Raw genomic sequence first — 22,332 nt, 5'->3', positions numbered from 1 at the left:
GTGAGCCTCAGTGTTTGTAATTTCATTGGTTTATTAGTACTGTGTTTCTTGCACACTACTGACTACTAATCATACATTCCATCTACTAACCTGCACTCTTCTAGAATGAAGAGTAAAAGTTACATCTCATCTATAGTGATTTATGCATAATTTTGAGTATGTTCAATGTTTCCTTTAGAGTTAGAGTCTCAAATTTCTAAAAGATTTCATTTATGTTTGGAAGAACTCGTGTTTGAGCTAAAACTTATTTTATATAAATTCAATTTTGATCATTATTAGAAAAATGATGTAAAAGATTACATACATTTTTTTTTTTACAAAACGTCAAAAGTTACATACATTAAGTAAAAAGTGATTGACAATTCTAGTGTATCTTCTTCTAAAACGCTACTGAAATTGCCGAAAACTGGCAGGTGAGTCCAAGAGAATGAAAATTTTTTGTTCAAAAGAAGTTCAGAATTCACATTGTTAAGTTTCACCCCTTTTTAGTTTACTTTATTTTTAGGTGGATCTTCTTTTATCGTTTTCTTTCTTTTTTTTATAAAGCATATTTCTTTTCTAAATTTTTTCAAAAGTTTTAAAAATATTATTGATGTTTGAATTATTTCAATTTATTCTTAATATTTTAAATATATTCCAATTTTATTTTTAAATAATGTTTAAATATATTTTATTTTTATTCTTAACATTTTAAATATGTTTTAATTTTATTTTTAATAGAGTTAATCTTTAAGAATATAATTGAAACGTTAGAGACAAATTAAATGTTAAAGATCTTTTAAAAATGTTTAAAAAATATTAAAGACAAAAAGTTTTTTTTTTTTTGGTAAAATTAGAAATTACATGGAATTAAATTGGACCATGGTATAGATGAAACATAGATAAAATAGGCTTGACGTTATAGATTTATAGTCAACAGATATTTTATTAGGTCTATTTTAAAATCTAATTCAATCCTAAATTAATCTAAAATAAAACCGGATGTTCTTATATATAATTAATGTGTATAATTTTACAAATTTTATGAAATAAATGATTATAATATTATCTTTAAAGATTAAATTCAATAAACATTGTATAGTATTTATACTAAAATAATTATTCTATAAATAATACTATATAATAAAAATATTAATTAAAATATAAAAATATAGAATATTTATCCATTTTGATCTTTAAAGAATTTCGAACCAGACACTTTAATCTCTAACTAAAAGTAATTACTCAATTGGTCTCTGGTGCATGAAATTGACTCCGCAATATTAGCACAGATAGACCGGCAAACCAGGTCGTCCAAGTAATACCTCAGGTGAGTGAGGGTCGATCCCACGAGAATTGTTGGTTTGAACAAGCAATGGCTACCTTGTAGATCTTAGTCAGGCGATTCGAAAAATGATAGTTGTTGTGAAAAACGCATAAAACAGATAAATAAATAAAACGTTACTAGAAAGATGTGAAATCAGTGATGAGAGAACGGTTGAGACTTCGGAGATGCTTCTTCCTTCTGGATCAACTTTTCTCACCTTCTACTCCAACTTTTGATGATTCATTCCATGGCAGGCTGTAAATGATTAACGCCGGGTCAGCGGTCATTAATCTTCTCTGCTTCAGATCAAACGCCGGGTCAGCGGTAATCCAATCTGAACGGGGTGAAGCTCTAGTAGTCTATTCCCTTGGTGATCCTACTCAAAGCGCCACAGACAAGGTCGGATCTTCCAGATCAGAGAATGCTGCATCCTTGGATTTTAGCCTATACCACAAAGGTCCTAATCGCCCCGTACCTCGGGTGCACTGATGTCTCCAAGTACCCAAGAAAGTCGTGGATTAGCCGTCTAAGATATGTATAATCAAGCTTGTGGTTCAGTACTATCCCGTCAAGGACTCGCAAGAACCCATGTGAAATAAGGATGATGGTCAAGAGGGATGACGGTCAAGTTACACTCCCAATTCATTAGGATGAAGAACGAAGATACATCTTAGAATGGAATCAAGCATAGATTGAAATAGAATAGTGATATTATTAATCCATAATAATCAGCAGAGCTCCTAACCTTAACCTAGGATGTTAGTGACTCATAGCTTACAAAAGTGTAATGTTCGAAAGTAAAGTGGGGGAAGAAGATAAGGTAAAATTCTGAACAAGGATGATCCTTGCTCTATATATAGTAATCTGATAACTAAGAATTACAGAAATAAGATAAATTAGTCTTGTAGTGCGAAAATCCACTTTTCGGGCCCACTTGGTGAGTGTTTGGGCTGAGCTTGAGTGAAGCCACGAGTTGGTACTCCCTCTAGGCCATTGGACGCCAGCTTTGGACTCCTGAATGGGCATTGGACGCCAGCTTTAGACTCCTGAATGGGCGTTGGACGCCAGCTGCTCCCTTTTGGGCGTTGGATGCCAGGAATGGGGTTGGTAGCTGGCGTTGAATGCCAGTTTTGGGCCTTCATTTCCAAAGCAAAGTATAGATAATTATATATTTCTGAAAAGTCCTGGATGTTAGCTTTCCATAGCCATTAAGAGTGCCTCATTTGGATCTCTGTAGCTCCAAAACTGCTCCTTCGAGTGCATGGAGGTCAGAATCTAACAGCATCTGTAGTCCTTTCTCTGTCTCTTAATCAGACTTTGCCAAAACTCCTCAATTTCAGTAAAAAAATATCTGAAATTATCATAAAATACACAAATTCAAAGTAGAATCCAAAAATATGAATTTTGCACTAAAACCTATGAAAATATAATAAAACTTAAACAAAACATAATAAAAACTATATGAAAATGATGCCAAAAAGCGTATAAAATATCCGCTCATCAGAATACCAAACTTAAACTGTTGGTTGTCCCCAAGCAACTAAAAACAAAGTAGGATTAAAAAGAAGAGAAGGATACAATAAATTTCAGAGTTTTCAATGAGGCTCAGTTTCAATTAGATGAGCGGGACTAGTAGCTATTCACTTCTGAATAGTTTTGGCATCTCACTTTCCTTTGAAGCTCAGAATAATTGGCATCTTTAGGAACTTAGAATCCAGATAATACTATTGATTCTCCTAGTTAAGTTCTTTTTTATTCTTGAACACAACTTTTTTAGAGTCTTGGCTGTGAGCCTAAGCGCTTTGTTTTCCAGTATTACCACCGGATACATAAACGCCACAGACATTTAACTGGGTGAACCCTTTCGGATTGTAATTCAGCTTTGCTAGAATCCCCAGCCAGTGGTGTTTAGAGTTCTTAAGCACACTCTTTGCTTTGGATCTTGACTTTAACTGCTCAGTCTCAAACTTTTCACTTGACACCTTCGCACCACAAGTATATAGTTAAGGAAGCAGCTCATTTGAACTGTTTAGGCTAAGATTTTGTTTCTTTTAGGCCCTCTTAACTATTGATGCTCAAAACATTGGATTCTTGCTCTTGCCTTTTAGTTTAAAGAGCTATTGCCTTTTTGCTCTTACCTTTTGGTTTAAAGAGCTATTGGCTTTTTCTTTTTCTTGCTTTCTCTCTCTTTTTTTTTTTTCGCATAACTTTCTTTTTCTTTCTTTTTTTTATTGCTATTTTTTCTTGCTTCAAGGATCAATTTTTGAATTTTTCATATTACCAACAATACTTCTCTTTTTTTTATCATTCTTTCAAGAGCCAACATTCTTAACTCCAATATCAAATATGCATTGTTTATTCATGCATTCAGAAAGTAAAAGCAATGCCACCACATCAACATAATTGAACTATTCTTATTATATAACTTGAAATTCAAGTATCTCCCTATTCTTTTTCAATTAAAATTTTCTTTCAAGCAAGGTGAGAGATATATGTAATATTTCATAGCTTTAAGGCATAAAATAAAGATGATCATGCACTAGAAACAGACAATAAGATAAAATACATAGAAAAATAGAAAAATAACATAGGCAACAAGGGATTACGGGAATGGGTCCACCTTAGTGACGGTGGCTACTACTCCCTCTTTAGAATCCAATTGAGCTCTTGATGTCTTCTATGTCACGCCCTTGTCTATGTTGTTCTTCCCTCGTGGCTCTTTGATCTTCTCTTATTTCATAGAGGATGGTGGAATACTCTTGATGTCCCATCCTCAGCTGATCCATGTTGGAGCTTAATTCTCCTAGAGAAGTATTCAATTGGTTCCAATAGCCTTGGGGAGGAAAATGCATCCCTTGAGACATCTCAGGGATTTCTTGTTGAGGCAGCTGCACATGCTCTTGTTGATGTGCATGTGTAGGCTCTCTAGTTTACTCCATCCTTCTTTTAGTGATGGGCTTGTCCTCCTCAATGGGATGTCTCCTTCTAAAAAAATTCCAGTTGAATTGCATAAGTGACAGATAAGGTGGGAAAATGCCAACCTTGCTAAGGTGGAAGGCTTTTCAGCTTTCTTGTACAATTCTTGAGGTATTACCTCATGTACCTCCACCTCACTTCCAATCATGATGCAATGAATGATGATGGCTCTGTCAATGGTCACTTTTGACCGATTGCTAGTAGGGGATAATGGAGCGTTGGATGAATTTCAACCATCCTCTAGCTACGGGCTTGAGGTCAAGCCTTCTTAGTTGGACAGGTTTGCCTTGAGCATCCCTCTTCTACTGAGCACCTTCCACACAAATATCTGAAAGGACTTGGTCCAGCCTTTGATCAAAATTGACTCTTCTAGTGTAAGGATGTAGGTCTCCTTGCATCACTGGCAAATGGAGCGCCAACTTTACACTTTCTGGGCCGAAATCCAAGGGTCGCCCTCAGACTATGGTGCTCCAATTTTTGGGATGTGGATTTACACTAGTGTCATGGTTTTTAGTGACACATGCATTAGCATAGAACTCTTGCACCATCAAGATTCCAACTTCTGAGATAGGATTGGTTAGGACTTCCCAACTTCTCCGGATTTCTCGTCGGATCTCCGGGTACTCATTCTTTTTTAGCCTAAAGGGGACTTCAGGAATCACCCTCTTCTTTGCCACTACTTCATAGAAGTGGTCTTGATGAGCTTTGGTGATGAATCTCTCCATCTCCCAAGGTTCAGAAGTGGAAGCAACATGTAACACCCTTACTTTTAACACCTCATGATCGTACTAAAACCTCAGGTGTTACCTACCTCTAATCTGTTAATTTAATATTATAATTATTTAATATTGAGTCATCGCGAATATAAACCGAATTCTTAGTTACGAAGTTGAAAAAAAATCTTTACTTAAAAATTCACTTAATCACATAATTATTTTCACATAATAAATACATAAGCTTAATCAAAACTTCTGAAATACGAATCCTGCCCCTCTAAAATTCTCAAAATGACAAGTGACGAGGGGTAAAATAAAATCTAAGACTAAATCACATATAGAAAATGAAAACATAGATATACATAAGGTCCCATAATTCGGTCGCGGCTTCGTGCTAAGCTTCCTGAACCTGTCACTGAAAAAAAATCCTGTAGATGAGTGAGAACATCGTCCTCGAAAGGGTTCTCAATAGAGGGTTTAAGAATTGTTTTAAGAATATATATATAAAGAGAAGAATTAGTTTCATGGAAGTGATTATCATTCGTACTGTGAACCTTTTAAAAACCAATGGATAATCATCCAAAAACCTTTTCAAAAGAACAATATTTAATTTTCCAGAAACCATAACCTTTCTTTTCTTATAAGAAAATCTTAATCAGTTTCCTAGATTGTATGAATGACCAACCCGTCCAAACATAGGTTCATTAAGTCTATGCTGAACCAGCTTGATTTTTCATACTTTACTAATACTTCAACCAGAGACCAATCACAAAATCAATCAACACTATCAACAGTTCAGTACCAAAACTCAGACAACAAAAGTACCATACCAGAGCAAACACAGGCAAAACAGACAAGGAAAGCACAGATATAGGCACCAGTTACAGCAGATAGTTCAAATAGCAGATAATAACAGTTAAGTAATTAGGCAAACCAAAACAAATTCAAACCCAAACAAAGCATACAAATGCACATGATGCATGTCTGTCCTATGGCTAATGAGCTCATCTTTCGGTTATACAGCCAACCCGACACGTCCTGGTAACTAACCATTGGACAGTCCCCCGATGCGCATTCCCATGAGTCTATGCATAGCTTTTTCTTATATATATATCAAATCGCTCAATGGGAGTACCATTCCTGGGAATTTATAAGTGCCCGGTCACCCTTACGTCGTAGAGTCAACAAAGTATCGAGTCTCAACCTGGAACACGTGGTGGCAAGCCACGGTACTTTACCCAGGAAAACTCGTATATCAGATAATTCAAATAAATAATCCATATGAATATTTCAATCATAATTCATCAATATCCACATCATCCTTCATTCACATTCAATCATCATCGTTTCTCCCATTGCATCCATCAATAATTTGAAACTCAAACGTCATCATTTTCTAAATAACTCAAAACCAAGCCTTATAACGCTTAATTCCAAATCTTTTTAAATAACCATCCAAATAAAAACTCCAATTTTTTATAAAATTTTGGTAGCATCTCCTCTAAAACTCAGACTCTGCCACCCTTTTTGGGTCCCATCCAAACATTCCTCAAACTCCTTTAAATCCTTTCCAAAACCCAACCAATTTTAATATCTCAAATTATTTTCAATTCTCAAAAAATATTTTCGATAAATCAACAATCTAAATCCAATATGTCTCAAATCCTTTTCAATAAATCAAACTCATTTCCAATATCAAAATATTTCCAAATCTCAAGAAAATCAATTCGGCAATCGCCAATTTAACAGAAATCAATTAATAACCCAAATTATTCAATCTTCTCAACAATCAATAATTCAACTGTACATACAATTACAATCGACCAAAGTAACTCAAACCAATTCATAGGACTTACGAAATCTCAAAAGTATACATTTTGCATTAATATCGATTTATAACAATTCTCAGAAATCAAATGAGTTAAGGAAAGCGCCCCTACTTCAGTTAGTCAAAACTATAAACCAAACATGTTAACTGAACTCTTTTCCCCTCGGCCCAACATCGGTGATAGCCGCAACCACAGCTCCACGGTATCCGCACCCACAGCAGTAACTTAAATTCACCAACGTGCGGTAACTGGATCTTGATTCTATTGCATTAACGTCGCAAGAATCTTAACAACATATAATAGAACAGCGACTGACAAAGTTTGAACTGAATCAAGGAATAGCTTACTGTACTAAAGAGGTGCGACTAAATCGAGCAGCCACAACGACTACACTCGCTGCAACAACGGAACGGCTCAGAGCAAGGGGGCAGCAGCGAGATGGTGGCTCTGATGGTGGCGTACGACAGAGCAACTTACGATAAACAATCCCTGGCACAAACAATCTCAACAACAACTCTTATAGTAACTAGGATTTTGACCGACAATGAGGAAAAACCAGAACAGGTCTAAAGCTTACCAAAGAGATGGCGGCTCCAACGGTGGCAAAACGGCGACGGAGTACAGCTCCTTGAACGGCAGGAGAAGAGGCTCACAGCGGCAGTGACAAGTCGTGATGAGGGTGACGATGGCAGGCTCGCAGTAGACGCGACGCCTCTCCCTCTCTCCAGCTGGTTCTCCCTCAGCGTGGTGCTCTCCCTCTCGATGGCGATGCACACCTGCGGCTCCATGGATGGTGATGGAGCTTCGGCGGCACAACCCCCAACTGTGTGTGTGTTAAACGTTAATGTGGGTGTGTGCTGTGAGGAAGAAGAAAGGGGATAGGCGGTTAGGGTTAGAGAAATTAGGGTTAGGGTTGTGTTTTTGGGATTTAGGGTTTTGATTTGGGAATTAGGATTTTGTGATAAAATTTGGGGATTTTGGGTTAATCTGAAATCTAATTAAATCTCTAAAATTACTCTAAAATATTATTTATTGTATCAAAATACTAATTGATTTGAAATCAAATACTCTAATTGAAATTATAAGATAATATAATTAATTTTCTTTATTTATAAAAATATTAGTATTAAATTCCAAAATCTCAATTACTTAAATCAAGCCATATAAAATTCTTATTATTTTTATATTTGCTAAACTTTATTATTTAAATATAGAAAATAATTCGATAATTATAAAATCAGATAAAACCTTAAATTACTTTAAACTTAATCAATCAAAATTTGCTTTAATTATCTTTAATAAAATAATTTCTGAGGTTAAGATACTTAATAAATAAATAAATCAAAATTAGTTCTTAATAAGATTTTCTAAAATTTCTGGGTCTTACACAATAGCTTTTCCTTTCCTCTTTCTAGAGGATTCTCCAACTTTGGGTGCCATAAGTGTGAATGAAAAGCAAAAAGTAAGGCTTTTCCAACACCAAACTTAAAAGCTTTACTCGTCCTAGAGTAAAATATAAACAAAAGGAAAGAAAAGAGTAGAAGAAGAAGAGAATAGAGTGGAGAAAGAGGGAGAGAGGGTTCGGCCAAGTGGGGGCTTATGTATATGAATTGTGTGTTGAAAGGGTTGGAAGAAGGGGTATTTATAAGGGTCGGATGGGGTAGGGTTTGAATGTGAGGGGGAACTGGGTGGAAAATTTTGAATTTGAAGTGGGTGGGGGTTGGTGGGAGTTATGATGGTTTTGGGAAGAGATATGGATGTGATTGGTTGAGGATTTATGGGAAAGAGTATATGGGAAAGAGTGAAAGTGAGAGAAAGAAGAAGGTAGGGGTAGGTAGAGATTTTGTGGGACCCACTGGTCTTGGAAGGCTAGGGAATTCAAATTTCCTGCCCCTTTGTGGGCGTTGAACGCCCAACTCCTACTCTTGGCTAGCGTTCAATGCCAGCTTTATGCTCCTCATAGGCGTTGAACGCCCATAGGGGATTTCATTCCTGGCGTTCAACGCCAGGTCTCTGCTTCCTGGCTCGTGTTCAACGCCAGCAATGCTGCTCTGCTTGGGCGTTGAACGCCCAGTAAGGACTTCCTTACTAGCATTCAACGCCAGATTTGGTTGCTCTTCATGGGTGTTGAACGCCCATTCTGGCCCCCTTGTCTGCATTTAACGCCAGCAAGGTACCTGCTCCAGGGTGTTCTGTTTCCAGTTCTGACGGTCTCTATTTCTATTCTAACTACTACATATGATCATAAACTTAAAGAAATAATTATGTAAAATAAACTTAAAGAAAAACAGAAATAACTATGGTTGGGTTGCCTCCCAACAAGCTCTTCTTTAACGTCACTAGCTTGACAGATAGCTCCTTACAAAGACTTACAATGAACTTCTTGCCTGTGCTCTCATGGATGAGCTCTATATGCTCTAGAGACAAGATTTTATTCACTGTGTGTAGAATGACTGGGTTGTCAGTGAAGACAACTCTCATGTCACGTGAGAAGCCTTCAGTGGGGATCATTTTGTCCCTCCATCCTTTAGGTACTTTCTTCTTAGTACCTTTATTCTTAGTGTTTGATGATGATTTTCCATCACCAAACTTAGAATTGGTGTCTGGGGGCTCTGTATAGCTTTGGACTGAGAGAGAAGGTTGGAACACTAAGTGTTGCACAACTGTCTCTCTTTTGTCAGAGGGAGAGTTGGGGTTAGGCATCTTGGATAAGATGTGGTCCTCCCATAATTGTAGAATCAGCTCTCCCTTTGCTACATCAATGATGGCATTGGCAGTGGCTAGGAAAGGTCTTCTAAGGATGATGGATTCATCCTTGTCCTCCCCAGTATCTAAGATTACGAAATCTGCAGGGATGTAAAGGTCCTCAACCTTTACTAAGACATCCTCTACCAGACCATATGCCTTTTTCATTGACTTTTCTGCCATCTCTAGTGAGATTCTTGCAGCTTGTACCTCAAAGATTTCTAACCTCTCCATTACAGAGAGTGGCATGAGGTTTATGCTTGACCCCAGGTCACACAGAGCCTTCTCAAATGTAATGTTGCCTATGGTGCAAGGAATTAGGAAGCGTTCGGGATCCGACAGTTTCTGAGGTAGTTTCTATTGAACCAATGCATTGAGTTTCTTGGTGAGCACTTGGGGTTCTTCCTCCAATGTCTCTGTTCCAAATAACTTGGCATTTAGCTTCATAAGGACTCCTAGGTACCGAACAACTTGCTCAGAGGAGGAGTGATCCTCATAATCCATGATTTGCAACAAGGCATTCAATGGGACTTCTATAGTCTCCTCATGAGCCTTAGTTGCCTTCAGTTCTTCAATGGGGGAGTTTTTAGTGGGCGTTGAACACCCAGCTGCCCCATGATTAGCGTTCAACGCCAGATGTTGTATCTCTTTGGGCATTGAATGCCCAGTAAGGACTCCCTTACTGGCGTTCAACGCCAGGAATGATTCCTCTTTGGGCATTGAACTCCCAGTAAGGACTTCCTTACTGGCAACTTCCTTACTGGCGTTCAATGCCAGGATTGGCTCCTCTTTGGGCATTGAACGCCCAGTAAGGACTTTTTACTGGCGTTCAATGCTAGATTATCCCCTTCAGATTCGGCCTCCACTTCTACAGTTATGGTCTTTCATTCTTCTCTTGGGTTCACTTTAGTGCTACTAGAAAGAGTGTTAGGAGGGTCTCAGAGATTCTCTTGCTCAGTTGACCAACTTGTACCTCCAGATTTCTGATGGAGGACCTAGTTTCTGTTATGAAACTATGAGTCGTCTTAGAGAGTTCAGAGACTATGGTTGCTAAGTCAGAAAGGCTCTGCTCAGAAGTCTCCATGTTTTGCTGAGTAGAAGGGAATTGCTTATTATTAAACCTTTTCTGGTTTCTTCCACCTTGATTATTGTTGAAGCCTTGTTGAGGCTTCTGTTGATCTCAACATAAAAGGTTAGGATGATTTCTCCATGAAGGGTTATAGGTGTTTCTATAGGGTTCTCCCATGTAATTCACCTCTTCCATCATGGGTTGATTTGGATCATAGGCATCTCCATCATAGGAGGTGTCTTGAGTGCTACTAGCTACAGTTTGCATTCCAGTCAAATGCTGAGAGATCATATTGACCTGTTGGGTCAAGATCTTGTTCTGAGCCAATATGACATTCAGAGTGTCAACCTCCAAAACTCTTTTTTTCTGAAATACCCCATTGTTCACAGGGTTTCTCTCAGAAGTGTACATGAATTAGTTGTTTGCAACCATTTCAATGAGTTCCTGTGCCTCTTCAGGCGTTTTCTTCAGGTGGAGTGACCCACCAACAGAATGGTCCAATGAATTGGTTGTGTTTGATGATGATTTCCCATCACCAAACTTAGAATTGGTGTCTGAGGGCTCTATATAGCTTTGCACTGAGAGAGAAGGTTGGAACACTAAGTGTTGCACAACTGTCTCTCTTTTGTCAGAGGGAGAGTTGGGGTTAGGCATCTTGAATAAGATGTGGTCCTCCCATAATTGTAGAATCAGCTCTCCCTTTGCTACATCAATGATGGCATTGGCAGTGGCTAGGAAAGGTCTTCCAAGGATGATGGATTCATCCTTGTCCTCCCCAGTATCTAAGATTATGAAATTTGCAGGGATGTAAAGGTCCTCAACCTTGACTAAGACATCCTCTACCAGACCATATGCCTTTTGCATTGACTTTTCTGCCATCTCTAGTGAGATTCTTGCAACTTGTACCTCAAAAATTTCCAACCTCTCCATTACAGAGAGTGGCATGAGGTTTATGCTTGACCCTAGGTCACACAGAGCCTTCTCAAAGGTAATGTTGCCTATGGTGCAAGGAATTAGGAAGCGTCCGGGATCCGACAGTTTCTGAGATAGTTTCTATTGAACCAATGCATTGAGTTCCTTGGTGAGCACTTGGGGTTCTTCCTCCAATGTCTCTGTTCCAAATAACTTGGCATTTAGCTTCATGAGGACTCCTAGGTACCGAGCAACTTGCTCGGAGGAGGAGTGATCCTCATAATCATAGTTATCATAACCGAACCGGTGATCGAACCGGTCAGGCTATTGGGTCACTGGGTTACTGGTTCAACCGGTGGGTCACTGGTCGAACCAGTTAACCCGGTATATATATATATATATATATATATATATATATATATATATATATATATATATATATTATTATATTATTATAGGCAAAAACTCACATACAGTTGTTTTCATGTGAAGTTGATATTTAAGAACCGTTAGATAATTTGACAAGTTTAACTAAATATCTTCTAAGAATTTTCAACTATCAACTTCATATGAAGACAACTGCATGTGAGTCTTTACCTATTATTATATACTAAAAGCATTTATTAAAAAAATAATATTAATAGATATCATATAATCATGAAAAGAAAAAATAAATTGTGATTAATAAATTTTTTTGTTTATTTTTTAATTTGTATGTATTTAATAAAATTTATAATTAAATAAAATATAATTGATTTAAAAATGAGTGGCTTTAAAATTAAAATAAATAAAATAAAAACTTGGTATATGTATTATAATATGTGTATATATTAATAAGTGTCTCAGCTTGGTGGTATAACCTTCCTCCTTACATCTTTGAGTAGAGGAGCTCGAATCTTGGCTTAGCCATTTTGGAAAATTTTCCAAAAATTCACAAGGTTTGACACATGGCAGCACTGGAGAGCATATGGAGTATGGTGTTCTTCCACAACGCTAGTGCGTCATAGGCTCTCCTTCAGACCCGACCGGTTCGGTTCGGTCTAATTTTCACCAAATTTGACCGGTTTTTACCGGTTCATATCGGGTTTGACCGGTTAAATGTCTTAAGCGGTCCGAAGGTTGGACCGGACCGGTATTGGGTCCGATTTATCAATTTTTCGATCGAACCGGCCGGTCCGGTCTAGTTTTGATAACTATGCTCATAATCCATGATTTGCAACAAGGCATTCAATGGGACTTCTATAGTCTCCTCATGAGCCTTAGTTGCCTTCAGTTCTTCAATGGGGGAGTTTTTAGTGGGCGTTGAACACCCAGCTGCCCCATGATTAGCGTTCAACGCCAGATGTTGTATCTCTTTGGGCATTGAATGCCCAGTAAGGACTCCCTTACTGGCGTTCAACGCCAGGAATGATTCCTCTTTGGGCATTGAACTCCCAGTAAGGACTTCCTTACTGGCAACTTCCTTACTGGCGTTCAATGCTAGGATTGGCTCCTCTTTGGGCGTTGAACGCCCAGTAAGGACTTTTTACTGGCGTTCAATGCTAGATTATCCCCTTCAGATTTGGCCTCCACTTCTACAGTTATGGTCTTGCATTCTTCTCTTGGGTTCACTTTAGTGCTACTAGAAAGAGTGTTAGGAGGGTCTCAGGGATTCTCTTGCTCAGTTGACCAACTTGTACCTCCAGATTTCTGATGGAGGACCTAGTTTCTGTTATGAAACTATGAGTGGTCTTAGAGAGTTCAGAGACTATGGTTGCTAAGTCAGAAAGGCTCTGCTCAGAAGTCTCCATGTTTTGCTGAGAAGAAGGAAATTGTTTATTATTAAACCTTTTCTGGTTTCTTCCACCTTGATTATTGTTGAAGCCTTGTTGAGGCTTCTGTTGATCTCAACATAAAAGGTTAGGATGATTTCTCCATGAAGGGTTATAGGTGTTTCTATAGGGTTCTCCCATGTAATTCACCTCTTCTATCATGGGTTGATCTGGATCATAGGCATCTCCATTATAGGAGGTGTCTTGAGTGCTACTAGCTACAGTTTGCATTCCAGTCAAATACTGAGAGATCATATTGACCTGTTGGGTCAAGATCTTGTTCTGAGCCAATATGACATTCAGAGTGTCAACCTCCAAAACTCCTTTTTTCTGAAATACCCCATTGTTCACAGGGTTTCTCTCAGAAGTGTACATGAATTGGTTGTTTGCAACCATTTCAATGAGTTCCTGTGCCTCTTCAGGCGTTTTCTTCAGGTGGAGTGACCCACCAGCAGAATGGTCCAATGATGTTTTGGACATCTCAGATAGACCATCATAGAAAATACATAGGATAGTCCATTATGAGAGCATGTCAGGAGGACATCTCCTGATCAGTTGCTTGTATCTTTTCCAAGCTTCATAGAGGGATTTACCCTCTTTTTGTCTGAAAGTTTGTACTTCCACCCTGAGCTTGCTCATCTTTTGAGGTGGAAAGAACTTGGCCAAGAAAGCATTGACTAACTTTTTCCAAGAGTCTAGGCCTTCCTTAGGTTGAGAATCTAACCACATCCTAGCTTTGTCTCTAACAGTGCTCATCTTTTGAGGTGGAAAGAACTTGGCCAAGAAAGCATTGACCAACTTTTTCCAAGAGTCTAGGCCATCCTTAGGTTGAGAATCCAACCACATCCTAGCTCTGTCTCTAACAGCAAAGGGGAAAAGTATAAGCCTGTAGACCTCAGGATCTACTCCATTGGTCTTAACAGTATCACAGATTTTCAAGAATTCAGATAGGAATTGATGTGGATCTTCTAGTGAAAGTCCATGGAATTTAAAATTCTGTTGTATTAGAGATACTAATTGAGGCTTAAGCTCAAAGTTGTTTGCTCTAATGACAGGTATGGAGATACTTCTTCCATAGAAGTCAGAAGTGGGTGCAGTGAAGTCACCAAGAACCTTTCTTGCATCTCCTCCATTATTCTGATCGGCTGCCATGTTTGTATTTTTAGTTTCTTGTTCAAAAATTTTTGTGAGGTTTTCTCCGGAGTGTTGTGCTTTAACTTGTTGTAAATGCTTCCTTAGTGTCCTCTCAGGTTCAGGATTAGGATCAAAGAGAGGTTCTTTATCTCTGTTCCTGCTCATAAACAAGAAAAAGAAAAACAAGAAAGACAGGGAATGGGAGTTTCTATGTCAAAGTATAGAGAACTTTCTATGAGATGTGAAGAAGAAAGAATAATGAAGATAGGAAAATGGGAAGAAGAATTCGAATAGAGGGGTAGAAGAATTTGAAAAAGAAGTAAAAAGGAGAATTAGAAGTAAAATATTTTTGTTTTTTTTTTGTTTTTTTATTTATTTATTGAATTCGAAAAACAAGAAGGAAATTAAAAGCTAATTAAATAAAAATATTTGAAAATTAAAAGGTGGTTTTCGAAAAAGAAGAAAGAGAGAGATGTAAGAAGTTTTCGAAAATAGAAGAGAAAGGAATTAGTTAGAAAGTTTTGAAAAAGATAGAAAGAGAAAAGAGAGTAAGAGATATCAAACTTTTAAAATTAAAGTAAGATAAAACAAATAATTAATTAAGAAAGATTTGAAAATAAGATAAGATAGGAGATTTGAAAAAGATTTGATTTTGAATTTTGAAATTGAAACAAGATAAGATAAAGATTTGAAAATAAGTTGGAAAGATAAGTTATGGTAAAAATTTGAAAAAGATTTGAATTAAAATTTAAAATTAAGATAAGATACGATAATGATTTGAAATTTAAAGAAAGATAAACCAAAGATAAGATAAAGATTTGAAAAAGTTTTGAATTTTAAAATTTTAAAAGAAAGATAAGATAGGAAAAAATTAAATTAAAATAAAAGATTTGAAAAAGATTTAAAAAGATAAGATTTGAAATTTGACTTTACTAATAAGAAAACACCAAACTTTAAAATTTTTAAATCAAGATTAAAAAAAAGCAAGATTTTTGAAATTTTTGAATAAAGATAAAAAAGATATTTTTTTATTTTTTCAAATAAATGAAGAAAGAGAAAAAACAACCAAAAGACACCAAACTTAAAATTTTTAGATTAAAGGATACTAATTTTCGAAAATTAAAAAGAAAAACACCAAAAGATACCAAACTTAAAAATTTTAAGATCAAACAAAGAAGAAAAACAAGAACAACTTGAATACTAAGAAGAACACTCAAGAATAAATTGAAAATTTAAAGAAAAGATAAACACACAAGGGACACCAAACTTAAAAATTGACACTAGACTCAAACAAAAAGACACAATTTTCGAAAAAAAATTTGAAAAAAGAAAACAAGAAAGTTCGAACTTTTAACAAGAACAAGAACAAAAGACTCACATAAAAGACACAGATTAATAAAGAAAAGAAAAGGATTTGAAAATTTTTTGAAAAGAAAACAAAAGACACAAAACAAAATAGTAAAAAGCACCTAATCTAAGCAAAAAGATAATCTGGTAGTTTGTCAAACTCGAACAATCCCCGACAACGGCGCCAAAAACTTGGTGCACGAAATTGACTCCGCAATATTCGCACAGATAGACCATCAAGTGCACCAGGTCATCCAAGTAATACCTCAGGTGAGTGAGGGTCGATCCCACGAAGATTGTTGGTTTGAACAAGTAATGGCTACCTTGTATATCTTAGTCAGGCGATTCGAAAAGATGATAGTTGTTGTGGAAAATGCATAAAACAGATAAATAAATAAAACGTTACTAGATAGACGTGAAATCAGTGATGAGAGAACGGTTGAGGCTTCGGAGATGCTTCTTCCTTCTGGATCAACTTTTCTCACCTTCTACTCCAACTTCTGATGATTCATTCCATAGCAAGCTGTAAATGATTAATGCCGGGTCAGCGGTCATTAATCTCCTCTGCTTCAGATCAAACACCGAGTCAGCGGTCATCCAATCTGAACGGGGGTGAAGCTCTAGCAGTCCATTCCCTTGGTGATCCTACTCAAAGTGCCACAGACAAGGCCAGATCTTCCGGATCAGAGAATGCTGCGTCCTTGGATTCTAGACTAAACCACAAGTACCCAATGAAGTCGTGGATTAGCCGTCTAAGAGATGAATAATCAAGCTTGTGGTTCAGTACTATCTCGTCAAAAGTGTAATGTTCGAAAGTAAAGTGGGGGAAGAAGATAAGGTAAAAGTTCTGAATAAGGGTGATCCTTGTTCTATATATACTAATCTGATAACTAAGAATTACAGAAATAAGATAAACTAGTCTTGTAGTGTGAAAATCTACTTTTCAGGCCCACTTGGTGAGTGTTTGGTCTGAGCTTGAGTGAAGCACGAGTTGGTACTCCCTCTAGGGCTTTGGACGCCAGCTTTAGACTCTTGAATGGGCGTTGGACGCCAGCTGCTCCCTTTTGGGCGTTGGACGCCAGGAATGAGGTTGGTGGCTGGCGTTGAATGCCAGTTTTGGGCCTTCATTTCCAAAGCAAAGTATAGACTATTATATATTTCTGGAAAGCCCTGGATGTTAGCTTTCCATAGCTGTTGAGAGCGCACCATTTAAACTTCTATAGCTTCAAAAATGCTCCTTTGAGTGCATGGAGGTCAGAATCTGACAGCATATGCTGTCCTTTCTCTGTCTTTGAATCAGACTTTGCCAAAACTCTTCAATTTTAGCCAGAAAATATCTGAAATTATCATAAAATATACAAACTCAAAGTAGAATCCAAAAATATGAATTTTGCACTAAATCTTATGAAAATATAATAAAACTTAAACAAAGCATAATAAAAACTATATGAAAATGATGCCAAAAAGTGTATAAAATATCTGCTCATCAGTCTCTAACAATTAACTCCGTCAGTCACTTAGGTCCTTTACTCCATCAACTCTAATAGAAGACAAAATTGTCCCTGACAACTTTAACAGGGGACAAAATGGTCCCTGACCTACTCTGTTCGAAAACAACACTGTTCTCCTCCAATTTCCATCATATCTCGCATAACACTAACAGTTTAACACTGTAACTTCAAGCTACACAATGCACACTCTGCAAATTCAATGTTCACAAGAAGAAAAATCTTCAACTTGTTCTCAACCAAATCATACTAAGAAAACTAATGACTGTGTCTCTCAAGTACTTGTCGTCTTCGATGGATCCCATGAATTTAGACAACAAGTCTGATTTGTTAAGACCCGTCGTCGTCGTCGTTATCTCCCTCCTCTTCTGCCCTATCATCTCTATGACCACATTTTCCACCACTCCGATCGCTTCCTTCAGCTTCTTCTTCGAACCAATGTTCAGTATTCGCTTCAGTTTTCATATGAGCGACAACGGCGACATTGCTCATTGTACTGATAGTTTGGATGTGAGGTCGAAACTATCTGCCAACTTGGACTTTAGAAAAGAAGGAATGAAGCACTCGAGGTCCACTCCAAATGAGAATTTACCTAATGTCCAACAATCTATATTGCTTGCTGGAGAGTAGAGAAAGGCGTGCTCTTAGGGTAGTTGTGAAAATTGGTCTTGAGGATGTGGTGGACGTTGATGCTATTATCAAGGACATAGAGGTGGATGCTTCTGGTGGGTGAAGTGTGGAAGAGGTTGACATACTAGTCACAAATATTTAGGAAGTGTGTGGTCTATGACATGTTGAGGTAGGTACGACATGCGTGACAGTTACACCATGGCTTGATCTTGGAGTTGAAGAGAATGAAGGAAAAGACGGAAAAGAAGACTGTGAAGGTGAAGACGGAGAATATGAATGTTAGAATAATGCGAGATATGACGAAAATTGGAGAAGAACAATGTCGTTTTTGAACAAAGGGGTCAGGGATCATTTTGTCCTCTGCTAGAGTTGTCAGGAATCATTTTGTCCCCTGTTAGAATTGTCAAGGACCATTTTGTCTTCCGTTAAAGTTGACGGAGTCAAGGACCTAAGTGACTGATGGAATTAATTGTTAGGGACCAATCGAGTAATTAATTTTAGTTGGGGACTAAAGTGTCTGACCCAAAATTCTTTGAGGAACAAAATGGGTAAATACTCAAAAATATAACATTAATTAATGATTTCATCTTAAGGCATATATTTTAGCAAAAATGCTAGGTGTCCAAGTATTTTTATTAACCAAGTTAACTAAGTTATTAAAATTTAAACTTCAATCATGCTTCTCCTGTTCCTCCTTCTCTTTCAACATCATCATCGTCGCTGCCACCATTCCTTCTTCAACGTCTTATTGTTGTTGTTGTTGTTTAATTTCTTCTTTTTTGTGAATTGAATGTATCTTTTTTATTGAGTGAATTGAAAAGGTACAAATATTTATATTATTTTTCTATGCTCAATATTTGTGTACTATATATGTGAATTTGTGTACTATATTGAACAAAAATGTGTGCTATACTTAAATATTTGTGTGTTGTAATAAATCAGAATTCGTTTAATAATTTTTGACAAATTAGTGTGAGTTAACAGACTATTAGTTTCGATTACTTGTGTTGTTTTTCTATACTCAATATTTGTGTGCTATTGTATATATTTTTGGTTTTTTTTCTTGATTATGATTATTTATGATGATCGTAGTTTTTTTAATTGAGTTGTTTGAAAAATTAGTGTTATTCTATGATTCTGATTTTTGTACTATATATGTGAATTTGTGTGCTATGTTGAACAAAAATGTGTGCTACGCTTAAATATTTGTGTGCTATGATAAATTAGAATTTGTTTAATGATATCTGCCAAATTAGTGTGAGCTACTAAGTTATTAGCTTCAATTACTTGTGTGCTGCGAAAATGAAGGTGTGTGTTGTTTAACTTTTTTTTATTTATAGATGTAATATGGTATGGTGTGACAGAATTTAATAAAAGAATATATACACAAATTTTTGGTGGAGCAAAAATTTGTGTGTTATATCAATAAATTTGTGTTACATTTTAATTTTTGTATATTATACTTTAAAAATTTGTGTGTTATGCTTCGAAATTTGTGTAACAAAAATTTGTGTGCTGCAGAAAATATAGAAAGGTTTGTACATATAGTGCAAGCTCTTTGAATTGTGCGCTAGTGTAGCACTGGAGTGCGTGTAACGCGTTTTATTTTAAAAGTATTTTCTATTATAGTTGAGCCAACTTTGTTGGATTTAATTGTCAAAAAAATTTGTACATGTAGCATCATTTATATTTTTAGTTATAAAATATAATTTTAGGTTGGATTAATAGTTAAATTAGTCTCTGAAAGTCTGAAAGGTAAGACATTCTTCAAATTCATCCTTAAAAGATATTTTCAATCAAATTGGTCATTCAAAAATTGTAAATTAATCATATTTGTCCTCTAATCACTCCATTAACAATTTTTTTCAAAGATTGATATTGTAAAATGTTAATTGATAACATATATAATACCTAATATGTCTAATTGGATATTGACTAAATATGTTTATGAAAATTTATTAATTTAGTCATTTTTTTCAAACACAAAAATCCTATTCCTAATATGATCTAATCACTAAATTGATAGATTTTTGTAAACATATTTAGTCAACGTCTAATTGAACATATTATGTGTCATGTATACAATCAGTTAACATTTCATATCATCAATCGTTGACGAAAATTGTAAATTGAGTAACTGAAAGATATGCTTAATTTGTAATATTTGAATGACCAATTTAATTGAAAAAAAAATTTAAAAATAAATTTAAAAAATATCTTATCTTTAAAGAACTAATTTAACTATTAACCCATTTTAAATTCTACCAAATCTATCCAAAATATTATTCGAATCTAACCCAAAACTAAGAATACAATAATATTTATGAAGCTTGATCAGATAGCATATTCTTATATTAAATAAGAACCTTATGTTGAATATGAAGTTATGAAATAAGGAAAAAATTCAGTAACAAATATCATTAAATTTTTTCTTAGTTTATTTCAGAAAGAATTGACTTGAATATAGAAGAGTGACCAATTGAAGTTAAAAGAGGGTAAATGATTAACGATAAAAAATAAGATAATCCAAAAATAAAATGCAATAAAATCTTTAGATTTTCCTTTCATAAATTTTGCAGAAAAAACATTCATAACACTGCTAACTGATTTTTAAATGGAAGAGGTCTTAGTAGAAAAGAAACAGAGAGCTGTGAAAATAATCAAATATTATTTCTTTTAGAGGGCATAGAAAAACGACATGAGTTAACGCCGTTTATTCCTTTTAACCTTTCGAAAATTATTATTTTCATTTTTCAATGTTGCACCATATTTTGGCTAATTTTTTTAGTTACAAATATCTAGAATATATTATGCCTAACTATAAAAATGTGGTTTTTTTTTAAAGATATAGAGATGAATTTTTTTTTTTTAAATTAAAATTCACAAATCAATGACTCATATTTGTTTAGAATACAAAATTGATGGTTCGATTTGTAATAAGAAAAAAAAAGTAGCCTCAAATTTGTGGGTAAAAATAATTTTTTCATGTAAAATAAATCAAACCTTTTAATTTGCATGTTTAAAAAATTTTTCAACACTAAAATACAAATTTAATTCTCAGATTTATAAATTAAAAAAATTACAAATATGATTTTCAGATTTATGGTATCCATAAAAAAAATGGTAAATCATTAAAATAAGTCAAGGGGATAAAAAAATTACACGAATAAGTCAAATTAAAAATTTTTTCATGAATTAACCAGTTCACATTTCTATGTAGTTTGAATAAGTCTAATTCGAACTTCATCTACATATAATTCGAATCATACTTATTCGAATTACCTACACACGCATACACCCACTAATTCGAATCAACCTGATTCGAATTACACACACTAATTAGAATCAGGGTGATTTGAATTACACACAGACACATGCACATAGTAATTCGAATTGGGCAGATTCGAATTACTCAATTAAAATTTTTTTTTTAAATTTAAAAATATATATTTCTTGAGTAATAATTAAAAAAATTATATTAAAAAATTAATAATTTAAAAATTAAAAAATATATATTTCATTTCATGCATTAAAAAAAAAGCTAACAAAATATTTAATTACGAGACTTCTTTAAAATATTAATGAGCTATCAATTCGAATTCCATACAATACAATACTCTATTGTCCATTTTTAATAGCTCATGAATATTTTTTAATAAATTTTTTTAATAAATTTATTTCAATTATACTACAAAAAATATTTTATTCTATGAAAAGTAATTTTTAAAAAATGGCTTAAAAAATGTTAGGAGTACTATAAAAATTTGTAATGTTCTAATGACTTGGGTAAATATATGCATGTACTCAAATTTTCAATAAAATACTCCACATAGTCAATAATAATTTAGAAATTAAAAAAAATATTTTATTTCATACAAAATAATTAAAAAATATATTTTATTCCATACAAAATAATTAAAAAATATATGTTATTCCATACAAAATAATTAAAAAAAAAAGGCTTAAAAGATGTATTGTATAGAAAAATATTAAATAAATTTAAATAAATTTATTAAAAAATATTTATGAGCTATCAAGAATGAGTAGAAGAGTATTGTATAGAATTTGAATTACTCATCATATAATTTGAATCAGAGTGATTCAAACTTCCCCATGCGTAATTTGAATCATGTAATATCTCACCATATAATTGAAATAAATTTATTAAAAAATATTCATGAGCTATTAAAAATGGACAACAGAATATTATATGAAATTCGAATTGATAGCCCATTAATATTTTAAAGAAGTCTCGTAATTAAATATTTTGTTAGCTTTTTTTTAATGTATGAAATAAAATATACATTTTTTAATTTTTTAATTATTAATTTTTTTAATAAATTTTTTAA

This window comes from Arachis hypogaea, chromosome 15 (assembly GCF_003086295.3).
Source record: "Arachis hypogaea cultivar Tifrunner chromosome 15, arahy.Tifrunner.gnm2.J5K5, whole genome shotgun sequence".
Lineage (NCBI taxonomy): Eukaryota > Viridiplantae > Streptophyta > Magnoliopsida > Fabales > Fabaceae > Arachis > Arachis hypogaea.
Note: the sequence above shows the minus strand (reverse complement) of the source record.